Source organism: Amblyomma mixtum, chromosome 3 (genome assembly GCF_055824585.1).
Source record: "Amblyomma mixtum isolate Tamu chromosome 3, ASM5582458v1, whole genome shotgun sequence".
In the NCBI taxonomy this organism is placed as follows: domain Eukaryota; kingdom Metazoa; phylum Arthropoda; class Arachnida; order Ixodida; family Ixodidae; genus Amblyomma; species Amblyomma mixtum.
Genome location: NC_143014.1, coordinates 176751087 through 176769096, shown reverse-complemented (window position 1 = coordinate 176769096; position 18010 = coordinate 176751087).

The following is an 18010-nucleotide window of genomic DNA, read 5'->3' as shown; positions in this document are numbered from 1 at the left end:
AACATTCGGCGAAGAAAAATACGGCGGGCCTTACTCGAACCTCCTGCAATTATCCGAAAACTATTGCAAAAGTTGAGAACATATTCCATTCGTCTGGGATAATTTTCAAACCACACTAAATGATTAGTTCGAATAATCGAATGGAAGGATATTCGATTCGCTATTTGAAATTTGCTTATATTCGCGCTTCCTTATTTTTTTTTATTGCTATTTGCGCTATCACGTGACACTTCCAGGACAATAATTTTGTGTATGTATTTTTCTTTGTTTGAATTTTGATCTTTTCCTCGAATGCTTTTCCTATTTGCGTTCTATATTTGGTATTTTTGGTTGAATTTTGTGCGATTTACCTTTGCTTCTGCCCCTCCTTTTTCTAATGTATACCATGTACCTTGAGGATATAATAAATTAACTTGGGGGACTCTTAAGTTCACCTCAAGGGTATGAGGCGTTAGCGTTAAAGGGTCCCTGCGGTCCCTTGGGGTTCCCCTGGCGCACCCTTTCGCAGACATCGACACACACGCTCGTTGTCATCACATGCTGTTTTATTGCGCATCAGTGTCCATACTAATCGGTGACGCTAATTAGTGACTCTAATTAACTAAGTGTTCCTTTAGTGTAAATCGCCTACTGTGCAGTCTGAGGTGCTCGTACAAGGCCTCCATTTATCTCACTGAACGAACGTTTCTGATTGGTGTAGAGGTGGCGGGCCCACCACCCGACCCTTTCTTTATTTTCAGTGAAACTGATTTCCGACGTCACTACCCTCTCGACCAATCAGGGTATTTCCAGTCACAACGACGCCGACGCCGGTTTTTCTGTCGAACGGGACCTTTGACGCTATCACGGTAATAATGCATACACATACATAAAGGCAGTGATATGAAGTATGTGGAATTTCATCTCTCGAATCAACGCATGGACTTCGAGAGATGCAGTACTCAAAGGATACGAATTAATTTGGGCCACATTAGTTTCATTGACATCGCACAGCACAGCGCCGTTTTCATGTCTCGCCTCCATCGAAATACCACCGCAACGACCGGGATCGAACCCGCGACCTTAAGCTCCGCAGCCGAATGTCATAGCCACGAGCCACCGTGACGGGCGCATAATGTTAGTCGAGACACAGTGGATTGGTGAAAGCGAATAGCTGTAATCGGTAGTACCAAGGCGACAAATTATTTGCAGCTTACTTCACGATGCTGGCGTAAAGACACGTCGCATCATACACTACGCACTTCATAGCCTAAATATGGGGAGGTGGATAGGGCCCTTGTGCGGCTAGCCTCCGACACAATCATTTCCCGAATGAAGACTGCCTAACGAAGCCGTCTTAGGAGCCCTTAGCAGCAGGGCTGCGTCATTATTACTTTGTTGTTCTTGTTGTTGTTATCTCAAGATAAACAATGTAAAACAAACTTCAGACCAGTGGGAATAAAGTTCAATTTGTGTAGAAATATTTCAGAATAATGAAGTATTTGATAAAGGGACCTCGCCTCCAACAGTCCTCTTCTGAGCAGCAGCTGTTCTTTCATTCTATTTGCATGCAGGATAAAGCGCATGATGCAACAAATACAAAAACTTTTGATAAGTTTGCATTTCAGGCTTATTGCTCGACTGCAGCACTACAAGCATTCCACTGGTACAGCACTGTTTTCAAGTTTATACCCTTTGCTGTTACTGCTCGCTGCATAAATTTCGTAATGTAACTTTGGCAGCCGGGTAGCATGAAGCATTCTGGCGGCGCGCAGCGAAACGATAACTCGCGTGCATATTTCCGAAACACCCGAACTGAATACAACCTACCAAAGACGACCAACAAGCAGCACGGGGTTCCATTGAGCGCCGTGCTCCGTCTCCGATTACGGTGACTTTCATCAGCCGCTATTCATTCGGCAGACCCGCCCTCGACAGGGGTCGCGCACATGAGACGAAAGGTCAAGAGGTGAGTGAAAGCTGCGCGCAGGAAGCAGTCCGCGTCGGAGTCCTCTCCTACGGGCTGTTTTCTTCGAATATTTACATTAAAAAAATAATATAAAATTCCCTGCTAACGATGGTTTTTTTCAAACGGAGCGGTCTTCTTTTGCATTCCTGTTGTTTTTCTCGAGTTCTTCTCGAGTTTTTCAGTTATTTGTTTTTACATTTCAAAAGCAAAAGCGCTTGTATCCTTGTCTATCAGGTTAGTTAGTCAAGACATACGGAAAAGCTGAATTTTTTAATACATGAGTGTATTGTGTATTCATTTCAAGTTGATATATCAGAGAGAAACTTTCTTTACGAAATATGGCACCGCGAAGGAAGACCAGAAAATAATAACGTGGCAGAAAGCTGCCAACTTGGCGCATTTTTATGCTGGGCTCAGAACGTAAGCCCACGAAATCATCTTCAAGAAAATCAACCCAGTTGGCCAATACATGCTTTACACATAAAAATCGGAAACTTGTACAATTTTAAAACACGGTTGTAATTTTTTGCATGTTTAAAATAGTAATGTAGACAATAAAAAGTGTGGATGTAATTTTCGTAAACTCGTGTTTGGGTCCCCTATATGTGGTTACACCCCAGCGCACGACAACGTTGGAGAGCTTTATGTTTACACCACGGGCAACTGGTCCTGTGTCTGGTACCTAAAGAGCAGCCGAACCGTTTATTGAGATTTCCGTGGTATGCCTGGGCATGACAAGTATTTTTGCTATAGCACTTAAAAGGGCCACGAAATCGCTGAATAAAGCTTAGGCTTCTCCTCACACCGTCGGAGAAGTGCGGACAAGCTCGATTATGACTTCACGAAGGGTGGGATTTCAAGTTTCCGCTGCTTTTGCCCACACTCTGCCGTACGTCGTCTGACGCCACCAAACAACGCACCGCAAGATTTTCCTTCGCTGGGGTTGATTTTTCTCCTTGAAAGCAAGCGTTTTTGCCTTGAAAATGTATCGTCGCCGAAGATGATGTCATTATGCGCCCCCCCACCGAGCGCTGTACGCTGAATCAGCATAAAAGCCCTCGTGGACTCAATCGGCGATAAAGACATTGCTCCAAATGCTAGGCGTAAAAGATTTCGCATGCCTTACCTGCAAGTTTCACACATTCTACCCCTTTACGCAGATCGAATTCTAAACCTTCTTCAGTCTCCTTTATTGGCTTTGCGGTCGTGAAAATTAACCCTTATAACTGCCAATAACCAAAACTTTACCACATTTTATTTATATGTTCAACTATGGCAAGCAATCACAGCTTTTTAAGGTTCATCGAGGCCGCCGCAAGTTTCTCATGGGCAGACATTTTATTCGCTTCGCAGGTCAATTACTTTGGCTTGAAGTCTTGGAAAAGAAACACTCACTCACTCACTCACTCACTCACTCACTCACTCACTCACTCACTCACTCACTCACTCACTCACTCACTCACTCACTCACTCACTCACTCACTCACTCACTCACTCACTCACTCACTCACTCACTCACTCACTCACTCACTCACTCACTCACTCAGTCAGTCAACAACTCACCCTCCCTCATCGCCGCATCGCTGGATGAGCGCTGGTCACTTTTTGATTCAAAAGATTTTCCCAGAACGTTGGCGCTGTATCAACGACAGTGTTTCGGCCCCACATTACATAATTATAAACAGCCCGGTACGAGGCGCCGCGCAGCTGTAGTTTTTTTCTTTGAGACAAAATAGGTCTAATATCCTTGGTGAACTTGCGGACTGACTCAGCACCGCCATTCACAGTCTGAGTTATCTTCCGTTGCTAAAGAGAGGTTGGCTGCAGAGGGCGCCACAGGTCCGTATCCTGAGGAGGTCAGCGGTGGGTGCTAAAATACACACGATGGCAGCCGGCTAAGACGAAGTACGCAAACAGGCAAGCAAAAGACAGGCCGTTGCCACAAAAACGCATATAGAACATGCGCACTGGCATTTACACGCATTAACAGTGCCATTGTGCCGTATCTACATAAGTATGCAAACGATCCTGGCTTCCGCTCTCCCCGCAAAGCCTACCACTGCCGGTGAGGCGTGACAAAAGAGACCGACCGAGAACCGTGGCGTGTATAGTTTTGCGTACGGCGAGCCTACAAGACACGCAGTAGCGCTGCCGTGAAATATTCAACGGCCCGTCGGTTCCCTTGCTGGTCCCCTGCCGGGACTGCGGATCTTCAATGGGAAGCGCTTCGCGAGACGAATGGGTTTCCGAATCGTCCCCTTCTTTGTGAGCTCGCAGCGTGTATGTAATGCACTTTGCCCCGAATTCGCCGCGGCGGTCGCTCCAATGCTCCCCTTTTGTACATGCGGAGGGCAGAGGGCAAGCGGTATACGTGCATCCCGATATCTATGCAACAGGCGCGTGCTCTATTCAGAAGCAGATTGGAATTGTGGGGTTGCGTAGCTGCCGACATTACAATGTGTACAGGTCACACTAAAGACTCTACGGCCACGAACGGATGTTAAATGTATCTCTGGGGCCGTCAGTGGCAAATACAGGCGTGGTCGAAAAGACGGAGAAAAGTTTTCACATCTAAATGTCATTTGCGCAAGGGCTGCCGAGACACGGAAACGAGTGCGCAGACTAACTCCAAAACCTAGTGCCACTGACAGTAATTCCTGCACGGTACACCAAATCAGCGTTCAGAAAAGATATTGAAATTGAGAGCGTGAAGTCAGACCATCAGTAGCCCTGTTCACTCCTTGCAAATAAGGCATTTCTCACCGCTGACAAGGTCACTTAACCTACTGCAACGTCACTGCTGACACTGACGCCCATCAGCCTCTGTATGAAGTCTTTGGTTGTTGCCGCTGGTGAAGGCCATCACTATATTTTTTTTATCTTAACTAGAAAGGAGACATAAGACACATGTTTGCAGGAGAGGCTCCCAAATTATGCCGAGCTCATTTCGATGACAACGCAACTTACTGTGTAAGACACGAATCAGTTATGTTGCTTTGAAATCAATACAGGTGTGTGTTCCCAGACGTAAGCATGTTCTATGTATTGACGGCATTGAATCTGGTTTCTTCAGTGTGTACTCGGGGGTTCCGCGAGGGTCTCGGCTTAGTGTATTGTTGCTTTCAGTCTTTATCAACGGCGTAGTAACCGCTGCGGAGCCTTTTGCAAGAATAGAGCTTTGTTTAGGCTTCCTTGGTCACTTAATATGCATTAGTAATTGTTACAGACCAGATTCGAAATTACCGCTTTCAAAAATTGCAAATGAAATTAAGCTGTGGTGAAACAATTCGTCCCACAAATTACGAGGTGAAAGAAGCCGCCTTTCTTCCAGCACTCTACTAGTAAAAATTTCTAGACAAATCTGAGCAGTTTTAATTGTTTGGGGATGACTAGTGCTCCGGACATAAAATAGCGCATGCTTTTTGAAACGGTGCCATCAGCGGTTTTTAATGCACGAAGTGCAATATGCGGTTGCATTTTGACTTCCCCGTGTCAGTACTCGCTCTGTACGGTTCAAAGGCGTCCGCTCCTCATATGTTCGCTCATTTCCGTCCGTCCGTTCGCCCAGGTTCATTTTGTAAAGCAAAATTAACCCAAAGCGAAATGTAATTCAACTACCCTCTACGACTTAACCTTTGAATATCAGCCGTATACTCCGGTTTGCAGCAAAAGTTACTGCGTTTTAATGCCTGGATTTGCATGTGTCACAAACACATGCGTCACCAAAATATCAACGTCATTCGCACCCCGCATACTCAGCCACTGCCGAGCTGAAAACAAGGCGTAGTAAATCGAACTCGACATGCACATGAAAGGGCAATGAGCCACCCTTTGCGTTGTCCATGGCACGTGCGCCAATCACTCCCCGCAGAAAGCAAGAAAAAACAAGGCAGTCGCAAGACCGCACGCAAAGTGGTCGCATCTGAGTACATCGCGCGTCTCTCGGCACGCCCAGTCATTGCAAACCTCGGCAATCAAAACCGGTGGACTCTGCTGCGGGCTGGTAATTCGATTTTGATTTCTGCCACGCTGTGTTACTGGAAAGCAGACCACTCAAACTGGCACGTGCACCCGCCGGAAGAGCAAAGCGCTGCAGGGAAGCAGTTGAGCGCGCTGCATATGTACAGCGACCAGCGGGACCATTTCAGCGATTCAAACGAGGCGGCCGAAAGGGGGGAAGGTGGGGGGGGGGTCGCCGTGAGCACGCGTGGCGGGAATTTGGAAGCGGGCGCCCCGCGGGTGGCGACGCCACTATTTCATTCTCCGCGCACTTTTATTCATTGTCCCGGCGCCGACGGGTGGCGAGAGGCCCAGCTGCAGCACCAGTGGCGCGAACCGCGTGACTGCTAGACGCCGTACGAACGCCGCTGTACATGTTCCACCGCTGTCGCAGAACCTCTTTCAGAATGCTGTTTACAAGCACTCGTACGTGTCTTCTATAAGCACATATTTTAGCCTCCACTACATTTGTGCCAGCGGCCTTGCTACATCCACGAAGCTCTCGCAACATTTAGGGCTCAGTCCATTTTTGTGTTCTCCGCGAGCAAACATGTTAAGCGCCTTAAAAAAAAGGAACTGCCATTTTAATGCCAATAATGCAAGACGGGAAGGGGAAGGGGCAGTTCTCAACCATTGTGTTATAAGAAGCGTTGGTAGTTTAAACGCATCATTTTCTTTGTGCTTCGTCGGCAAGCGCATATCTTTGTCAAACATAGAGCGGGTCCACCGCGCGAATATCAATGAAAGTCTCGCCCAAGCAGGTATAGTGGGTTCGCTCCGCGCACTCCAGAGCTCTGGATGCCGAGAAAACTCCACCAAACTTTCAGCTAGAGTGAAACGTAGCTCTAACACAGGCCACGCCACGTGCGCAGCGGTAGCCGTATACTTCCAGCGGAAACCAATAAACTGAATTAAAATTTAATTAAATTGAATTGAACAAAATTAGTCAACGCAACAGCACTGATGTCATTCTCACGCGTTCGGGAATCCCACAAATAAAGAAAGGAAGTTATTTCCGCTTTTGCCTCGCGGCAATGTAGCCAAGGAGTGGCACAAAGCTTTCAGTATGCTCCTGTATGTGAACAAATCATCGGTGGTAATGGACGTTCACTATTCACTGATAGCAAATGGACGGGTGGTGGTCACTGGTGGCCAATCATTCATAGACTTCTTTTGCATGCACGATGTGTTTTGATTTCTTGGATTAGTTCGTAGCGTAAGTGTACCCTGAGCTACTGTACCAGTGTGCCGTCAATTTGGTGATAATTCCCAGTAAATGAAAATTAACTGAGCTATTTAATGCTGCGCGCTATGTGCCCCAAGAGTTTTCCCTCACTGTTTCGCGCTATTCCCGGGAATAAAGGACACGCGAGCTCGAAACTTACAGTTGCAATAGAAACTTACAAAACTGCAATTTCATGAGTAGTAATTGCAGCACGGTTTGAATTTGTGCGCGCATATATTTGATATGTTGGTATGTGGGTTAAGCTGGCCCAACGTTCCAAACGCAGCGCTATGGCACTGAGACCTCTTGTGGCGGCCATTGACGCGTGTACCTTGACCCTACCCCTGCGGGTTGCCTCGGGGCATCCGCGGCCACCACGCAATAGAAGCGGTGCGACACAGAGGTGAAAGGGACACCGCAGAGGCTTTGGGACAATGCGAAAAGCCCCGCCGGGCTCCCGCTGCGGCCCTTCCCCATCACGTCCTTCTTGCTCCTCTTCTGTATTCGTCGCCGGCGGCTGCGGCGTGAAGCAACGCACCCGTGTACCCCCACGACGCACCGCGTGTCTTCTCCACAGGGGGCCGCCACTGTTCTCCACCGCTGGCGTCCACCACTTTTGGGGCCCGGAGGTGACCCACGCGTGAGCCGCGCACGCGCAGTCGCGCATCTATACTCTGGCTGAGTGTCTATGACGTCACAAAACACGTTTTGTCGTCTGGATGTTCTGCTCCTTGCATCTGCTTCAATCATGTTTGATAAGGTACGTACCTGCGCAATAAGAGAGGACAAAACGAAGAAACACATACGACATGTACAGAGCTCTCTGTACAGAGCTCTCTGTACATGTCGTCTGTGTTTCTATGTTACGTCCTGTCTTCTTCGCGCAAGTACGCATCTTATCAAAAATGAACTAACTCGCCCGAACAGGAGTATTAATTCCATCATTTGTTCCACGAGTGGCCGCGTCATGTGGCCGCACCGGCGTAAAAAAAAAATAACGTTGCCTTGCTGTAAAATCCAAAAGTGGCGATGACACTGGTGCTACAAAATGCCACCCCCACCCCTCCAAAAGAAAAGAAAACTGAAACGAAAAATAAAATTGCCAACCCTGTAAGTGATGCGTAGGTTGACTTACAACGCTCGCTAGAGGAACCTCCTATAAGTCTCGCTCTTCTGGTGGGTTTCGTCGTATATTCAAGGGCGTATATTCTAGGATGACACTTAAATATCTAGCGTGTACTAATAATGGAGCACTGAAAAGCTAGATAGCATGGGACTTCTTAAAAGTTTAATCACCGCATGCTACACGGACACTATCGGAAGGGAATTTTGGCTGGAATTGATGAAATAAATCCGACGTATTAAGATGAAGGAGGTCGTTTATTAACGCTAAATCTTGCCTCATTCAAGGAGCTATCATTTTCGCGCAACGATGGAAATTATTAGACAAGCAATTAAACCGGTCAGCCATTTGGGAAAGCAGTTCTGAAAAGGTTAGTGACAGATGGCGATTCGATTAAGGACACTCTTGTCTTGAATTGTGCAAGATATACTAAAGGTGTCTAAATTGAAATAGAATTTTTGAGGAAAGGAAATGACACAGTATCTCTTTCACATATCTCGGTGGACACCTGAACCGCGCCGTAAGGGAAAGGGGGAAGGAGGGAGTGAGAGAAAAAAGGAACGAAGATTTGTCGTAGTGGAGGTCTCCGGAATAATGTCGACCACCTGGGGATATTTAACGTGCATTCAGATCGCACAGCACACGGACGCCTTTGCGTTTAACCTTCATTGCCCGCCGCGGTGGCTCAGTGGTTAGGGCGCTCGGCTACTTAGCGGGAGTTCCCCGACCGCGGCGGCCGCGTTTCGATGGAGGTGAAACACAAAAGCGGCCGTGCGCTGTGCGACGTCAGTGCACGTTAAAGATCCCCAGGTGGTCGACAATATTCCGGAGCCCTCCACTACGGCACCTCTTTCTTCATTTCTTCCTTTTCTTCACTACGGCAGCCCATGTGCTGCTTCGGGACGTCAAACCTGATACACCACCAAAAATGCAGAACTCTATTATGATTGCGAAATGTACCGGGAAAACATTTCCATACGTTATAGGGAGGCGCTAGGAGGAATGAAAAAAAAAACGGGGTGATTAAGTAATTCTTAACCTACACCGAACGCACGGCCGGCAACATGAACTGGAGCCGGTTAGTTTGATCACACTTCGCTTTAAAACGCTCCTGCCGCGACCGAGACTGATCTAGCGCTGCGTGCGGGTGGAGTGCAGGACGCCGATAGAAAGCGCTGTGCACGACGAGAGATCCATGCCTGATTAATTGTGTTGTTCTGCATCATGGGCTGCCCTTTTCAATCTTTCATTCCAGGCGCAGTTCAGCGCCCGCTTGCACGAAACAAATTAGCCAGACTAGTTCCCAGTCTAGCCTTATTCGCAGTTTAGACCACGTGGTGCTAGAAATGGTCTAGACCCTCCACTGCATGTGAGGAAAGAAAATGTGCATAACTGGTTCATTTTGGCGGGAGACGCCTCAATCGTGCCGTGCGAGAAAAAAAAAAAACTGCAGGGTACACTTAAGCTCCGCCTTAAAGATATGAAGCGATAGCGTTAATGCCCATATATGCATAATTGGTCATTTTGTACTTTACATTCGTAGATCCCTGGGAGTCCTCCTTCCACTCCTGGCGCAGTGGTGCAGCGGTGAAGCGATGCGCCACTGCCCAGCGATGGCAGGTGCTGCCACCGGTGAGGTTTCTGAAACTCAGGTTGCTCTTCCCGAGCAACCTTTCGTGGCGAATCATAAATTTAATTGCCACCTGCCACGATAGTCAATTCGCTCACAATCTGGTAGGCGGATTGTGATGACATCACGCCACACGGTGATGTCACCTAAGTTACCCGCCTAGGTTGCCAGAGCATCTGGTTGCAATTGTTGCTCCGGCTGCGAGGCTTGAAACGGTCGCCAACGCCGATGCCGGACAATTTTTTCTGACATGGGGGTACTACCGACATCGCGTAAAACACGAACGCTAGATGGAAACAAGCTTTCAGTCTGCGTTCGTGTTTTCTTTTCACTGCGCGGTTCAGTTGTCTATCGACAAAGTGTGCCAATTATGCATCTTTCCTTTCCTCAAATCCAGCGGAACGATTATATAGACAGCGAATAAAGCTAGTCTGGTAACTAGACTGTCTTATCTTATTCTTGGTTTAAACACTTTCCTGGTTTTGACGGAAGGAAAGGCGCATAACTGGCTCACTTTGTAGCTGGGCACTTGAACCACACACTGAGAGAAAATACCGCCTACTAGACTGATGTGTCACACGGCTTTCTTTGTACTCCCTAACTTGTGTTCGCCTTGAGCTAAGCTATTATAACTTTCGCTCTAAAAAAATCGTGGGTAATCTACGTACGCTAGGCTTTGTTAAAACCTTCGGCGAAAGCTGTCTCCCCACCCCCCCTTCTTTTCTGCTTCCTCTGCTCTTCTTTCTCTCTTCCGTCTCTTCGCGTGGTTTCTGTCTTCTCTTCTCCTATCTTCTTTTTCTTCTTCCTCTTTCTCTTCTTTCTTCTCTTCTTCTGTCTCGTGAGTTGGGTTCTGCATTAACGTGATAGTTATGACCCCGTTCACCAGGAACTCCAGTGTCGGCGCTGTGAGCGAAAAATCACGGGCATGGCTGCGGCAGGTGGTCCCCAGAGAGCAACCTAGGAGGCTGGTAGGACACCTAGGTAACGCGACCTGGCGACGTCTTCACAACCTGCATGCCCGCCGGATAGTCAGCAAACTGCCCAGCGTGGCAGGTGGCAGTTAAATTAATGATTGGTCGCTAGGGAAGAGCAACTTGGGCCGCACGAGGCTCACTCCTGGGAGCACCTGCCATAGCAGGGTAGTGACGCAACGCTTAACCGCTGCACCACTGCACCAGGAGGGGTAGGAGGACTCCCAGAGATCTATGAAAGTAAAGTACATAAGACCTTGCTGCATAAATGCGAATTAACCTATTATACACTATTATACACTTCAGGCGGAGCTTAAGTGTTCTCTTCAATTTTTCTGATCTCTCGGCCTGGCCTTCATGTTCTTCCTCTTCGATTCTTCTTCTTTCGCCTCCTCTTCTTACCTCCTTGTATCGTTTCTTTTTCCCCTTTCTCTCCTTCTCTCTTTATGGGCTTGGTTTGCCTTGGCTTGCTGATTTCTACGACAACTACAACTACTACAACGTGCTTCACTTACACGACGACCGGGGGTGGGTTCGAATAAGGTTCTCGCTGTGGAAAAAAATCTGATGTCCATTGAAGAAACCGCGTAGCTTAACCGAGCAGGACACTAGCACCGTTACCGTCGCAGAACTGATCCAGGACATAGCAGCCATAGCGAAAGAAGCAGGTGTTTGTTACCAAAAGGTATCGAGAGCTACCGGCATTTTTTGAGCTCGCTTTTCGCGCGTTGGGAAAGTCGAAAGCGGAACTCAGCGCAGTGTCCACTTTCGGCGCAGCTTTTCATACCGATGGTCAGCTCGGGAAGTATACTGGGGAAGACTGACAGGAATCTGTTAGAGCAGAGTTGTACCTCTACTTCTTTCATGCGAATAGTAATTGTGAAGAATCTAAAGAATAAGAACAAGGCGATCTCCAGCCCGTGAGCAGAGAAGTCGAAAAGGAAGCGGACACTGCCAGATGCAATCAAGTGAAAGAGATGAAAGGTTAGCCACCCTAAAAGAGGCCAGTGCTGCCGAGAAGAAAGCGTGCGGGTATGGGTTCAAATTCTCAGGCGCATGCTGACCACAAGAAAGTGCAGCACATTGCTTGCTAGTCCGTAAAACCAACGATGCATGTAGAACTGTAAATCGAAGCGAGTTATTGTTTTACTTTTTTAAAATGCATCTTTTAACACTTTTCTCATTTGTTATTGTTTCCTGTAACCTATTTGAAATGCTTCGATCGCCATATTTTTCTCAGTTTTTTTTTTTTTTATGTGCGTAATTTCGACCCCCAGCCGTCTTCAGTTTGTACTGTCAGAAAGGTCCGTCGCATTTAGTTCTCCATTTGAACCATGAAGCTTGCGGTTGCGAATGATATTTAACTGCCCAGAAAAATTTATTACATCGGGTAATTCTGAAGGAAATGAGCTCAGCTGTAGTTAGACAGGTAGTAAACATGCTATCAGTGTTAAAATTCACAGTATAGTTTTCGTTGCTGGATTTTTTTTTGTTTTGGTGGTAGCGCTAATTGTACAAGTATCTGCCACGGCAAGCCAGTGAAATCTCAGATTTCAGTGATCAATAGCGTTCTTAGTTTTACACAACATTCTGCAGCTAAATAATGCAATTTATTTCATAACAGTTATTAAACAGACAATAGTTGAACTGAGCGGTATCTTATTGAGGATGCTCAATGAGTGCACGACGCTACGACCCATGTCTAAGATGGACATAACTGCTACGTCATCGTTTCAAAGCTGGACCGCCGAAGAAACTTCCAGGTAGGCTCTCGTATACAGCCTTCAGTAGAAAAATGGTAGCTACGCAACGTAAAGATCTGCTGAAATCAAATATCTTCAGTATACACAGGTCGAAGAGGACGACAGCCCTCGTGTGCTCGTACACACGTACATTCAGCCGCCGGTCATCCAGATAATTTATATTGCAGCTTCCTTATAGACCAGCGTCATCATACAGAGAAAGGCTATGTTGAAGGCAGGAAAGAAGATCAATGACATGACGCCAGTAGAACTCTGGCCTGCATGCACCTCTCGTGGCGCTCACTGGAGAGCGGTACAGTTGCACGCATTTGGTTACTGGGCGCGCGAATCATCATCATCATGATCAGGCGGGATGCATCTAATGCAGAAAAGGTGCTTTTCTCGCCCATTGATCTCCAATCGCCCTTCTCTTTGTCTTGCGCGGCAATAACATCTTATCCCATTTAGGTACAAAGGACATATATGTCCCCGAAGTTAACCATTTCTTATCGGGAGCAGTGGTGTTAGTTTTGAAGCAACCGCTGCTGTTATCGGCAGCTACATGCTAGATCTGTCATATATAGCGCATGGGTTGGCAACAGTTTTGTAGAAAGGGCACCAAAAGCGGAAGAAGTTGCTGAGGTCGGAGAGCTGCGTTTCTGCAATCACGTAAGTACTATTTTGGACAGCAATCCCGGTTTCTTTAGCACTGTTTTGCTAACATATACTGCTAAACCGTTAATAAACCACCGCGCATTTAATATAAATGAATAATCATGCCAAGGCGGATTTAGACGCATTTTGTGTCCTGGGACTTATTCGTCTCTATGTGCATAAGCGGAGCCCATTTCGTCGAGCTGATCTGTCGGTGCTTGCCTTCTTAACTTTTGGAAAATGTGCGCGAGTTGCAGAAACAGTAAGATGATGTCTTTTCTTTCATAACAAAAGCTTTCAGAGGTGACTTCCTTATTTTCAAGCTTATTTCGCATTGCAGGTGAATGTCGGTAAGACATGGCCGATCCCTCGGGTCTGAAGAGGAGATTCTGTTTCTGTTTTGCTAATGAGAATGTGGAAACGGCGTTGGCTTTGGATGAAGAGGACGTTATGTTGTTAGAGGGAGACGTTGTTAACATCTGAACACAAATTACCATTGAACATCCTGAGAAAAAGTTTCCTCCGAACCACCACGGAAGCGAGTGTAACGAGGGGCGGCAGAGTCCTCTTTGCCAATTCCGCCCGAAAAAAAGCACAGAGGAGACTCTCAGCAAATCTCCTGGACATAGGGAAAGCTACATGACTCCAGAGATTTCACTACTGATCCTGATTTCCGGAACGGTGAACTGCTACTTCCTACTTTAGGAGAAGCTGACGGCGTTACACCACTCGATATTTTTTTCGGTGGTGGTAAACTTTGGCAGCCTAGTTTGTGATGTGCTAATCAAGGAAGGTATCCGCTACTGCGAGCAGAAAGGAAAGGTATTTACAATAAATAGGGAAGAAATGAGAGCATTCCTTGGGATGAACTTCGTGATGAACTGCCACACACTCCCTACTATCAGGAGACCTTGGGGCGGCAATGCTATGCTACTGCATCGATTTGAAGAAATCCGAAGTCCTTTGCGCTTCACGGACAAACAGTGCCAGCCCAAGAGTGCTTCAACTACCGTGCAGACAGCTAACAGTATTTTGACTTCAACGAACCCAGGAGCTCCTGAGCGACAAACTGCTATGACCACCCAGAGGAAACGCTGCGTAAGCTGGGCCAAAAGCAAGTTCGAAAACGGCACAGGCAACTATTGCACAGTCTGCGAAGTGCACCTGTGGTTGAAAACGCAGAAAAACTATTTCAAGACTTTTCACTGTGAGAAGTAGTTACCAGCCGCAGCCATTGCACCGTTAGCGGACATAGGGACATATGTGTGCCGGAGCATATCTCTACTTGTGTGCATCAAGAATTTTTGTCTGTTTGTTTTAGCGTCTATGTGGGGACTCAAATAAAGGGGGAAAGCCATTGGACCAGCTGTCTCATTGCCATATTTCTTGTGTGCCTGAAGGGGCTATCCAATCCCCCCTACGTGTGACTCTTTTGCCTACGTCCCCGCCTGTACACGTTTTCCTTCATTTAGAATCCACCTATTAGACATATTTAGCATAGCGGACACGTATACTAACGTAGACGTATACCGGTTTACCAAAAGCCACCTGGGCACGGGCAGTGCAAGCACGGCCCAGGTTTGGCTATTGCGCATGCGCACCCAGCGTCCAACAATCTGGTATACGTTTATGCTAGTCCATCTCCGCTACCATGAAAGTCTCTATTACTTCAGCGGTCATCGCATCTCGGCTTTTTATGTCCCGTCCAAACGCACCCATTTATTCCTATAGGATATCGTTACCTCGTTGGTGTTTAAGCTGGTTTTAAATACAAACGTCCTTCTGTCTCGCTTCCTCTCGTTGGGTAAATACTTAAGTTCACTGTGAAGTACCTCCGGCCCGAGCCCCTTCTAAGAAAGGGCGCCCATAACGGCCGCGTTTTGAGGCCCGTCAGAGTCAAATGGAGCGATGGCTGAGGACCACCCCGGATCCTCGCTGCGAGAGGTGGCGATGGTCGCGGGCCGACCCAAGTGGGCACGTGGCAGCACGCGGCCCGTGTCTCCGCTGCGGCCATCTGTCGCCCGTGCACGGCCGCCACTGCGCCGCAGGCGCGACGCATGCGGCGGGGGAGGACCGCCGGCGGCAATGAACCTCCTGCCGCGCGACCGCGCGCGCACGCGCCAGCTTTGTGTAGTGCGCACGCGCCGATGAAATGTATAGCGGGCCGTACGACTGGGCCTTCCTCGCGCACGCGCCTTTCAGCGGCGCTACATATACTGCAGGCGAAGAACTTAGGGAATAGCCCGCCCACTCCACTGCGTTGCAGCATACCGTGCCTCCTTTCTAAATAGGAAATGTTTTTAGCATTCACTGCCCGTGCCCTCTAACGCCTGCCTCTTATGCAAAAGCACGTGGATATATTTGGGCTGCTACTTTGGTTAGCACCGAGCACTTTGGCCAGCATCCGACGTTCTGAGCTTCTTCATTTTCCGGCGTGTGTGCAAGCAAGAGGCAAAAAATTTTAGGCTCTCTACAGAATATTCCTTCACCCATCGTTCTACGCATCATTTCTATTCTCTATTTTTTCACACAAATCAACTTCGCCGACTGTGTTGTTGCTATTACGCCTATTTCAGTCTATGAACGCGCATCGCGTAAGCGGCGACTATAGGTGGCATGCCGGAACACTAAGATAACAAGTGGTTTGGTTTGGTTCCAAGTGTGTCATTCTCTTATTTGCTTCTTAATAGCTGTCCCTATAGGCCTCACAGTTGCGTGCAAGAAAATGAGGAACCGATCGACGCCTCCCAACTGGATCCGCTTTCTTTAAAGATCTCATAACTCAACTAGTTAGCAGCAATGCTGCCACTTTTAATGCGTTTGAAACCTGCTGCAAGGTTCAAACTTGATTACTAGTAGGACGCATTCTCAAGTCTCTTTCATTCTAATCAGGCGCCCAGTGCGTGCCCAGATGACTGAGCTACATGGGAAAGGCGTTGAAACAAAAATAACGTGGACTGCGGTATGCGAGGCGTAGTTATAAGCAAGAAAGGAGAGGGAAGAATGCGAAGGGCTGCAAATGCGCGGCCACGCTGGGATGCTAAATGATAAGCCATCGTCACAATAACTGGCGGTAGTTAAAACAGAGCCTAACGTGTAGTCAGAAGCATCTCATGTAGTAAATTTCATCCTCCGGAAAAAGTATAATAAACTCTCCACAGCAATTTTAACAGTCGGCGGGCTTTATCAAAATCGCTGATCGCTGTTACTACGTCGTGTTGCGAAACGACAGCTCGACATTTTCTGCAGAAAGGTGTGCAGTTTGCGGAGACATCATTTTCTTGCCGCCTTGCTGATGGAAGGCAGAGACATCTCATGTGAGTGGTGTATATGTATCAACTCATACTTGTATAATTCTGTAAGTAGGCATATTGTATAAGTACGAAGTCATTTTGCTGCCGTCATGCAGTCTCAACGAGCTAGGTGCAAAAGAGGCTGGATGCGGGTCTCGGAACTAAAAATATGCGTGTTGGGCTGCAGGAGAAGCTTTAACTAAGGCGGCCGAGGCAGGTTCTAAAGCACTGGGTGGGTATATCTAAGCTTACTAACAATCGTATGCGTCGTCCTGCGACCTCGTAGCTTTGCGAAGGGCAAGTTTCAGTAAACGAAAACCTGACAAACACGCCGAAAGTTCCATCGGCCTAAAGGCTCTAAGGGGTCATTCCAAGCTCATTGGCCAAGGCTTTGATTTCGACCATCTTCAGCTGCTTGAAAAAAAAAAAGAAAGAAACATGGCGTTACTATAGTAAACACTCTCCCAGATGGTTTTTGGTGGAACAAATTTTTTCGCACCCTGTCCGCCAACTTAAGTTCGCGAATGATAGCTAACACAAAAGTTGCCAAATATTAAGTTTTTTACGCATGGCAATGAAATTTATTTGACGTGCATAAAAGACAATGCGCTTTATATACGATGAACTGCATGTATTTATTTCATTTTTCCCTAAATATCAAACATATACTAAAAAAGTACCGAACGATGATACTTCTAATTCTTTTATTGATTTTTATGTTCTCACAGGAGTCATTCCAAGAAGTTTCTCACTTACTGCAGAGCTCACAAAAGGCGAGAAAAATGCTCCCAAGCGTAAGAAATGTAAATGACGTAAAAAAAAAATTCTAAACATGTAAAAAAATGTTTTGTTTTTTTCGTCTGTATTCAGCCGTCAGTTGCCTACCGGCATGTTGAAGAAAAATATGGAAGATAGTGTGTTACACTGTGGCATTCAATGGCATTTATTTCTCGAAGTTTAATCGGAGCACTTTTTGTTTCAAGCGAAAAAATAATTTCGTAGAGTGCCCGTGTCCTACTCCTGTGATACATGGTACTCGCTCTTCACTTCACTGCACGCTTCCGCCGGAGCTATGGAAACCCAGCACTTCAAGGCTGAAATGCGCCATGACACCTTTCAGGGTAACTGCATAGGGGTCGACAGAAGACCTCTGTAGCCTCGATTCGCATCCCTCGCCTACCGTAAGAGCTATCAAGTTGAAGTGCTGCTTTCAGTCTGAGCACCACCACTGGGGCCAGTGTTCCTCCACGTGAACAGCATAAAACTCGTAATGTCAACATCCGAACCTGCCCCGCCGAGAAGCTAACTTTGCGGCAAGATAGCAATTGCGAAGTGAAAACCGAGCCGAGGGGTCGTGCCGTAACCTTACAAAATTATTTTCTCGATTTAAACATAGGAGTGTTCCGAATAAATTCTTGAAATAGA